The sequence below is a fragment of the Xenopus laevis genome, chromosome 6S (genome assembly GCF_017654675.1).
Source record: "Xenopus laevis strain J_2021 chromosome 6S, Xenopus_laevis_v10.1, whole genome shotgun sequence".
In the NCBI taxonomy this organism is placed as follows: Eukaryota; Metazoa; Chordata; class Amphibia; order Anura; family Pipidae; genus Xenopus; species Xenopus laevis.
In genome coordinates, this window is record NC_054382.1 from 57,952,481 (window position 1) to 57,963,242 (window position 10,762).

At 38.9% G+C, this 10,762-nt stretch overlaps 1 pseudogene; it reads right to left on the bottom strand.

The window, feature by feature from the left end:
• The window catches only part of LOC121395103, a 42,017-nt pseudogene extending 31,544 nt beyond the window's left edge, over positions 1-10,473 (bottom strand).
• Positions 10,474-10,762: the final 289 nt, after the last annotated feature.

Genomic DNA, 10,762 nt, shown 5'->3' on the forward strand with positions numbered 1-10,762 from the left:
GATATAAAGAAATTCATGAATTCATATTAAGAAAGAGAGGCTGGAGTTTGTACCCCATGTGTGTCAATTAATATGTATAAAGCTGGCCACACTAATGATGATATCATTTCTGGTGCATGTATGATTGCCAAATGCTCCTAACCAGCATGGTGAAAAACTTATCTGCCGATGCACCATATCTGTTAGTGTATGGTGCTGAGGAAGTTAAGGAAGTCGTAGATCCTGTTCAACCTGCTATCCTACTTAGCTGGGTTGTTGGCGCGATTAAGCAGAACAATGGAAAGGCAGTTGTGCCATTATGTTTGTTTTTCCCATGTCCATTAGCCCTACAAGCCAATTGGTCAAATATCATGCCTGGTTGGCCAGTCTATGACCATTATCTTTCTTTTAAGACCACTTCTAAAGCACATTAAGTGGTTAAAGGAAAATATTCCTTTGCCAGAACAGTTTTACCTTTGCACAAATTTAATATAGCTTGTGTAAGCGTGCAGTGTATGTAATAAAACTTCTTAATGCAAATGTTATTTTTATACCAAAAGAGTACACCACCTTTAATCAGGCCTAAAAATTTATTTTGCAATTAACATCTATCAAAGATTATTACACGACAAAATGCTAATTTTTATTCTTATTTATGCAACTGTGTGTTTATAACTTTTATTAAATTTCCCCATAACAGTTTTGATTTCCATTACATAAAAGGTTGTCATGGAACTACAGAAAATCCAGAGAGGAACGTACATGAAGAAGGTCAATAGAGATTCTTTTTAGGGACAAGATAAATATAAATATATAAAGGGGGTCATAAAAACTCTCATGTTTCTTATTCAACAATAGGGGGCACATTTACCCTCGATATTCGACTGCCGAATTCAAATCCTTCGACTTCGAAATCGAAGGATTTTGCGCAATTCCTTCGATCAACGATTCAAAGGATTTTAATCCATCGATTGAAGGATTATACTTAGATCAGAAAAACCTTGGAAAGCCTACGGGGACCTTCCCCATAGGCTAACATTGGCCTTGGTAGGTTTTAGGTGGCGAACTAGGGGGTCAAAGTTTTTTTTAAAGAGACAGTACTTCGATTATCGAATGGTCGAATAGTCGAACGATTTTTTTTTTTTAAAGGTTAATTTTTATTGAATTTTAACAACAGAAAATTAGAAGGAAGAAAAGCAAGTTAGAAAGGAAAGAAAAGAAGGGGAAACTGGGGAGAAGGGGATACGGCTGAAAAAGTATCTATCAATAGTTGGTCGAGGTGGCTGGCGACTCGAGCCAAGGGTTCCAAATATTCTCAAACTTCTTTGGGCATCCACGTGCTAAGTACGTGAGCTTGTACAGTTCCAGTTGCGAATTAACCAGTCCAATCCATCTACTCAGAGATGGTGGCGATGGGCCCATCCAGCGCAGGGCAACGACCTTCTTTGCGTAAAAGAGAAGCAACCTCATCAGGCATCTAGTGTTTACTCTAGGTATCACGGAGTCAAGGAGACCCAGAAGACAAGTAGCAGGGTTAAGTCGAACGATTTTTAGTTCGAATCGTTCGATTCAAAGTCGAAGGTCGTAGTCGAAGTAGCCATATTCGACCATTCGAAATTCAAACTATTTTTCCTCTATTCCTTCCCTCGAGATTAGTGAATGGGCCCCTAGATATTTTCCAGAGAACAAGTGGACATTTTTTGTGCATAAAATGTATTTCTACAAGCAGAGAGAGAGAGAGATGATAGATAGATAGGTAGATAGATAGATAGATAGATAGTTAGATAGATAGATAGATAGATAGATAGATAGATAGATAGATAGATAGATAGATAGATAGATTTTTTTAACTTATTCAAAATCATAATAATGCATCTAGGGACATTACAAAATTTGTCACTGCAGTGATCTCAGAGCTGATGTGTGTAACTTTTTAAGGACATTGCTTAGATAGATACGGTAGATAGATACTGTAGATAGATACTGTAGATAGATACTGTAGATAGATACTGTAGATAGATACTGTAGATAGATAGATAGATAGATAGATTTTTTTAACTTATTCAAAATCTTAATAATGCATCTAGGGACATTACAAAATTTGTCACTGCAGTGATCTCAGAGCTGATGTGTGTAACTTTTTAAGGACATTGCTAGAAGTATCATTCTGTCAAGTGTTACATGCATTGCTCCTGGAAATCTTTACTCTGCATTTAGCTTATTGCAAAATGAAATTGTTACCTAATGTGGATTTACTCCAAGGAGGCTAGTAGGTCAGATGTATTGATTTAGAATGCTGACTATAATTCCTTACCAGTATATTGAATAGTTCTTAATTCTTCAGGATTCCAATTCAGTAACCATACAATCATTATCCTAGAAACCATTTTTTCATTATATTTAAGTATGATGAGCTCTTTATTTGAAAAATAAGTACATTTTCAGCTGGCAAAACAGATAGGTGGAAGTCATCATAATAAAGCTAAAATAGAAATATATTACAGATATAGTTCTTGACATGCAAGTGCAGACCATTCTCCTTTTAACTGTTATAAATATATTTGTAAACACACATATACACACATTAGACATTTAAATTGTTACTAACATCTGAATTTACATTAGTTCAAATATGTGATTTAATATGCTAAATAAACATACCATTATTCCATATGTTCTGTTACAAATCTCTCTCTCAGTGGGTGATGGAAGAAAGAACACATGACCCTGCTTTTCCAGCATTTATAAAAAAAACATATTTAAATGCATGTGGATGGATGAGATTTATAAATTTAAATGAAAAAAAAAAACCTGTAGATTTTCATGATGAAAAAATGCACCATTTTCAGCATGAAAATATTACATGGAATGTAGGTGAAACATATTTATCTTTTGATAATATTTCTCTTGAATTGGATGTAATTTTAATCACATTCAAATTGGCAACAATCATATTTTTGCATCTTTTTAGACATCCACATTTAGGCATCCTATTGCTAAAGAGCTGAGCTCTTTAGCATTAGACTCTAAAATGGTAATTTTTTAAATAAAAACCATGTATGTATCATGGGTGATTAGCCTTACAGAATTTAATGATCCTATATAAAAAGGTTGAGAACTACTGAACTTTAAAGTTATCAATAAAGTATTTTCCATATTAAACTGCTTAATTTTAATGCAATAATAAAACAGCACAGATAATGGCTAATTCTACATGCTGGCCAGAATGATATTCTAAATGCATTCCCTCCAAAGCCGATGATTTAAACTATTATAAAAAAAAATAAGACAATATTCTGTTTTATTATTTAAACTCAAAAAGGCTTTTAAAAGATAAATAAAGTAATCCAGGACACAAATGGCCTTTATAACCTCAAAAATTGTTCTTGTTAACCAATTGTTACACAAATGATTTATCCAAATGTAACAATAATCTTCTTAGAAAGCATTTCCACATTAATCTAACCCTTTTTTTATTTTACCTCATTTCACACCTGCCTGCCTCCTAGCACACCAAACAGCGGGGAATATGCAATATATTGGAAATAATTTTCCATGACCCCCTTTTTTAATATTTCTGAGATAGATCACTTGATTATATTGTAAATGTAACATTGTTATTGTCGGGCTCCAATGGAGCTTTACATAAGTACCTTTGAACTGCTATCAGCCTGTCACATAAGTACCTTTGAAATTAAATCCTTAATTTCGGAGTGACTATTGTTGTAATAAAGCAGTATGAAACCAAAAGTTATAAAAATGCATAAAGATGTAGTGGATTCAACACAGCCAGTCTCTTTTAAATATGATATAATATATATATTTATTTTTTGTAAAAATTCAAAAGTTTTATTGTTTTAACATTTTCATAAACAACATCAAGTCAGACATCAGTTTAGCTCAAGCATAAAATATATAGCCTTACAATTCAAGGTCCATTATCTCCTTTGTTTTAGATTGGCTTGGTTGTTTTTTTGGGCTTCTAGCTCTTGCATTTGTTATATTAGTTTGCTCAGGGTATTTTCTCTGTTCTTTTTTGTTGTCGAGGCTAGTTTAATGATTTACCCTCTGATGACTGCCTTGTGTGCATAATAAAGTGTGGATTGTTCTATTTGAGGGGTGTTGTTCGTGAGAAAGTACTCCCTTAGTAACTTTTTGCATTCCTCTACGCTTTCTCTGTTTTGTAATAGGTAGTCGTTAAGTCGCCAGTTATATTGTTGTCTCAGACGCTGATTGGTATCTATTATTATCTCTATTGGTGAATGGTCTGCCCATGTGTTGGACCCTATACCTGATTTTTGAGTAGCTTGCAGGAGGTTTTTCTACAAAAAAGTAGTCAATGCGAGAAGTGAGAAAAATATATAGTCTCTTTCTGTACCATGTTGTACTCTCCATACATCATATAGAGCCTCTTGTGCTAAATGCTTCTGTAGAGCGTTGGCTTGTTTAAGTGCTTCCTGCGGTTGTGTTGTCTTTTTCATGGTTTTTGTATCTAGTTCATGTTGGAGGGGGATGTTGAATTCTCCTCCCAATATTATGTGGCCCCTTTTTTATCTGTTTATTTTTTTAAAAAAGGTTACTTTGGGGTAAATTTATATAAGAGTGAAGTTCTGCCACTAGAGTGAAATTCCGCAGCTCACAATTAATTTCTATGGGATTTTGAAAGGCATATTTATCAATGGGTGAAAGTGAAAGTTCACCCTTTGATAAATACGACTTTAAAAATCCCATAGAAATGAATGGAATGTGGCGGAATTTCACTCTAGTGGCGGAACTTCACTATTAATTTCACTCTTTGATAAATATACCCCTTTGTGTCTGTTCGGACTGTATGCACTTATTATAGTATAGGTCTGTTCATATACAGTATATCTTAATGTTAAGAATTAAATATCTGCCCAGTGGATCCTAATAATGATTTATCATCTGATCTGGCAATTTATTATTTACCCAGATAGCTACTCCATTTTTCTTCACTGTGTTTGAGATGTAAACTTGTGTGAGAAAATTCTTTGAGTTAATAGTTGTTTATTTCTGACTTGTGAGGTGTGTCTCTTTTAGTAGCAAGATATCTGTGTGTTGTTGCTTGCTCCATTGTGCTGGTTTTGATCTCTTTTGTGGGCTATTGAGACCGTTTACATTTTGTGAGTTTATATTAATCCCTATAGTAATAATTTACAGTGGTGTTGAATTGGACTTGACTTACCCATTATTCTGATTACAGTTTCGCTTGTTGTCTTTCTTTGCATAGAAGTAAACCTTTGTCTTCTGGGATTCCTCTGACAATACGCTGGTCTAGGATTATACACATTTTCTTGGCCCATGGAGGGTTAGAGGGAGGGTGCGGGAGAGAGTGTAGGTAGAAAAAGTAGGTAGAGAGGGAAAACATAGAAATAACATATAGTCATTAGCATATTGAATGCAACATATTTACAACAATACTTACTGCATTGGTATTGGTTCCGGGTGGGGGGGGTAAGCCCTGTGGCCTCTGGTGGTTGTTACTTGAGTACTGCAATAGCAGTCTTGTACTTTTCCGAGCTTCTGGGGGTTGGGAGTGGGTTATGGGAATGTTCTTGGTCATAATTGATCTTTTCAGCCCACATAGTATGTGAATTCTACTTATGCCTTAAGGTAGACATGTTGACTGGCTTTTGTAGTTTGTGCTAGGTTCTTTTGTTCCCTCAGGTGTCTGTGTCTGCCTCCTCTGAGATTATTTGGGCTTTTTGGGATTTTTCTGCTTTCCCTGGTTTGTGTAGCTCATTCTGGTTGCACTCTGGACCTCGTCTGAGGTTTATCACTTGTTGTGGTTGCTGTTGTCTGCCATATACTCCATTTCTTTAGGAGTTGTTCTGCATGCTGAGGGGTATCTGCAACTTCTGTAGATCCATCTTTGGTGATCAATATTTTCACTGGGTAAAGCCATCTATATTATATATTGTTATTTCTTAGTATGGCTGTTGCTATTGCAAATTTCTTCCTTTTTTGTTGTGTGTAGCTGGATAGGTCTGCAAAGCATTGCAGGCTGCTGTATATGTCTGGCAAATCTTTTTTGTTACTGCAGCTATGTTACAGCTGTTCTTTGGCATGGTAGTAATGTATTCTTGTGATGGTAGTAATGTATTCTTGTGATGGCGTCTCTTGGAGTTCCAGGCGGGGAAGATCCCCATAGGCTTGGCTAAGTTTTTTTGGTCGAAGAATAATCCTTTGATCGTTGGATTGAAATCCTTTGAATCGCTCGATTATTCCTTTGATCGTACGGTCGCAGTATTTGCACAAAATCCTTCGACTTCGATATTCAAAGTCTAAGGATTTTCATTCCCAATCGAATATTGAGGGTTAATTAACCCTCGATATTCGACCCTTGATGAATTTGCCTCTAAGTATGAAGTTTAATTATTTATCACTGAGGCATTACAAAATGCACTGTACATACATTTACTACATAACATTTTCATAGATATTATATTTACCAAACTCAGCTGTTGTGTGGATGACTTGAGAAATACAATAAACATGTAACATATTCAAATCATGTTTTCCACACCTGCATGATAAATTACTTTTTGCTTTTTTTCGCAAAGGACTGCGAAAGCCTGTGTTCATGGAATGTTTCCTGTGTGTATGTTTGTGCTTGAGCAGAAAAACCCATGCTTTGCACCTGCTTTGTTCTCAAAACTACAATCAAAGTTGCTTTTATGACAGGAATCAATTAAAAGTGGTTCCTTTTTAAAGCAAATTGTTTGCTAAAGAGAACTTTTTAAGTGTTCCTAAACCAAACTATAAGGGAAAGATTTATAATTTTCAGAGTTTAGAACTAAAGAAAAGCAACAAAACTCATGCTCCACCCCCCAAGACCATTTTTATTTATCCTTGAACACTAGCATATTTAAAAAAAAAAAACCCACTCAGACACAATGAGGAAAAAAGACACACACAAAGAAAAATCACATTCCAACTATTCAAGTGTCCAAAACATATTCTCATGTATATTTTCATTGTTTCAGTGTTCTTTTATGAATTGCAGAAATATCCAATTTCCTCCCATAATCTACAATAAAACATTGTATGTGTATATGGAGAAAGAGATAATAATACAAATATTATGTCATAAAACCCTTGTGCAGTCTGATGCTATAAACCCATGACCCATGAGCCTCAAGTTGGACAGGCCTGCCTTAAGTCATTGTTGTTTTGACTTAGGTTGCTGAGCCATGTGTCACGGCCGGCACCCGATACCAGAACAAATGCCAAGCACGCTGGTCTCGGCTTCACCAGTAGTGTGACCACCGTTGGGCTTCGGGAGGAGCCCTCAGCTTACTTGGGTGCCACCTGGACTTAACGAGGGGTGCAAGGCGAGATGTTCTGGCTGGTGAAGGGGCACGGCTGTTAGCAGAGACTTTAGGCCGAAGGTCACCGTACAAAGGTCAAGGCAAGTGGATGGTCAGACAGGCTGGGTCGAGGCAGGCAGATAATAGAATCGTCAGGCAGGCAAGGGTCAAAACCGGGTATCAATCAGGCAGAAGGGATCAGGCAAAGAGTGGTCAAAGTACAGGCTAGGTAAATATTCAGAATTCAGAGTAGTCAGTATACAGGCAGGGTCAAACACGGATAATAAACAAGATCAAGGTTTCAGGAACAGAAAGCACAAGGCTAAGAAGCACCAGGATACAATCCTATCACGGGCAATGTCTGTACACTAAAATGCCCTTAAATAGGATTCAAATTTCGTGCCAAAAACGCGCTGGCGCAAGCACGTCAGCGTGCCCTAACCAACATGGCGCCGGCATTTTAGGAACCATGCGGCGGGCGTCCCCGCCGATGGTGCAGCGGGCGACACCGCCGCACAGGTATTCTTACATTACCCCCCTCTCCAGGGGGGGGCACTGGACCCCCAGGCTTACCAGGAAATTTTAGATGGAATTTCTTCCTAAGTTTGTCAGCCTTGATGTCCCCTACTGAGACCCAAGAGTTCTCCTCAGGGCCATAGCCCTTCCACTTAATAAGGTATTGTAGCTTACATCGTACAAGGCGGGAATGGAGGAACTCTTGGATCTCAAACTCAGGCTAACCTTCGACCAACACTGGGGGAGGAACAGACAAAGAATGAACAACAGGAGCAGGTTTCAGGAGGGATACATGAAATGAATTGGAAATCTTAAAATTAACAGGTAATTGCAGGCGAACAGAAGATGGGTTAATGATTTCAGAAATGGGATAAGGACCGATAAACCTGGGTCCCAGTTTGAGAGAGGGCACCTTTAACTTGATATTTTTTGTAAACAACCTGACCTGATCCCCCACTTTATACTGGGGTGCCTCTCTACGTGATCTGTCAGCAGCCTTTTTTTGAGCTGAAGTAGCTTCTGACAGGGATTCATGCACTTGTGACCAAACCTTAGAGAATTGTTCGACAGAAGAATTGGCAGAAGGTTCAAGGGAAGCAGACCCAGAAAAGGAAAAAGCTTTGGGATGTAACCCATTTACAATAAAGAAAGGAGACTCCCCAGAGGAAGAATGGGTAGCATTATTTTATGCAGATTCTGCCCAGGGTAACAGTTCTGCCCACGTGGACTGGTTTTCAGACACATAACACCTGAGGTACTGTTCTAGGGACTGGTTTACCCTCTCAGTTTGACTGTTGGTTTGGGGGTGATAAGCAGAGGAAAAGGCTAACTCAATCCCAACCAAAGAACAGAATGCACGCCAAAACTAAGAAACAAATTGAACCCCCTGTCGGAAACAATATTTTCAGGAAAACCATGAAATTTAAAAATGTGGGTAACAAATAGGTCAGCCAAAGTCTTAGCAGAAGGGAGGTGAGGAAGGGGAACAAAATGGCTCATCTTGCTAAACCTATCCACTACCACCCAGATCACCGTCTTCCCCTGAGAAGGGGGTAAATCCACAATGAAATCCATAGACAGATGGGACCAAGGTTCTTCTGGAATGGGTAAGGGGATTAACAGACCCTGGGAAGAATTTGGAGAAGACTTTGATCTTTGGCAGACCGGGCAGGAATTAACGAAGGCCTTCGCATCCTGTTTGAATGATGGCCACCAAACATGACGGGATAACAGGGACACAGTCTTTGAAATGCCTGGATGCCCTGCTATCTTAGAATCATGAACCTCCCTCAATACTTGCTCCCTTAACTCCTGTGGTACAAACCATCTCCCCGAAGGGGTATCTGTAGGAGCAGATGTTTGAAGGGGAAGCAAAAGAGAAGAAAGGTCAGATTCAAGGGTTGCTATGATCATTTCCCTGGGAATAATGGGAGTACACTCACTAGAGTCAGAAGAAATGGATTTGAAACTCCTAGAAAGTGCATCCGCCTTGGTGTTTTTAGTCCCAGGCCTGAAAGTCAGAGAAAAGTTAAACCTTGTAAAAAATAGAGCCCACCTAGCCTGCATAGGATTAAGGCGTTTAGCAGACTCTATGTATATTAAATTCTTGTGGTCAGTATAGACCGTCACCAGATGTTATGCACCCTCCAGGAGGTGCCGCCATTCCTCAAAGGCCCATTTGACTGCCAACAATTCCCTGTTACCTATATCATAATTCACCTCTGCGGGTGAAAACTTCCTGGAGAAGAAAGCACAGGGATGCAACTTGTTGGTAGTCGGGTGCCTTTGAGAAAGGATTGCCCCAGCTCCCACCTCAGAGGCGTCAACCTCCACAATAAAAGGTAGTGCAGTATCGGGATGTCTGAGAATGGGGGCTGAACTGAATTACTTTTTTAGGAAATCAAACGCTTGAACGGCCTCAGGGGGCCACATACTGGGATCAGCCCCCTTTTTAGTCAGATTAGTGATGGGGGCCACAATGAGGCAAAATTTTTTGATAAACTGCCGATAATAATTAGCAAAACCAAGAAATCTTTGGGTTGCACGTAAGGACAGCTCTCACCTTGCCTGGATCCATTTCTAGACCCTTGCTGGAAATGTTAAACCCCAAAAACTGAACAGAAGAAACCCCAAAAGTACATTTCTCTAGTTTCGCATAAAGATTATTTCCCCTTAGCCTTTGTAAGACTTCACAAACATGATTTTGATGTTCTTTCATGTTGGAGGAAAAAATAAGAATATCGTCCAGGTAGACCACTACGAAGATCCCCAGCAAATCCCGGAAGATGTCATTGACAAACTCCTAGAAAACTGCGGGGGCATTACAGAGACCAAAAGGCATAACAAGATACTCGTAGTGGCCATCCCTGGTGTTAAATGCAGTCTTCCACTCATCACCGTCCCTTATTCGAATCAAGTTATAAGCCCCCCTAAGATCAAGCTTGGTAAAGACTTTTGCATTTTTAACTTGATCAAAAAGTTCAGAAATTAGAGGAAGAGGATAGCGATTTTTTATGGTAATCTTATTGAGCCCCCTATAATCAATACAGGGGCGAAGACCACCATCCTTTTTCCCAACGAAAAAGAAGCCCGTCCCCGCAGGGGAACTAGAAGGTCTGATGAAACCCCTTTCTAAATTTTCTTTAATATACTCTCTCATTGCCTGGGCTTCGGGCAAAGAAAGAGGGTAGGTACTACCACGAGGAGGAGTTGACCGAGGGACAAGATCTATAGGGCAGTCATACTGCCGGTGTGGGGGTAAAGTTTCTGCTGCCTTTTTAGAGAAGACGTCAGAAAATTCTGCATATGCAGCAGGTAACCCCTCAAGAGATGTAGTTGCTACTACAGAGGGAAAGCATACCCCACCACACATAGTACCCCATTGTACCACCTCCCTTGAGACCCAATCAATCAGAGGGTTATGCCTCTGGAGCCAC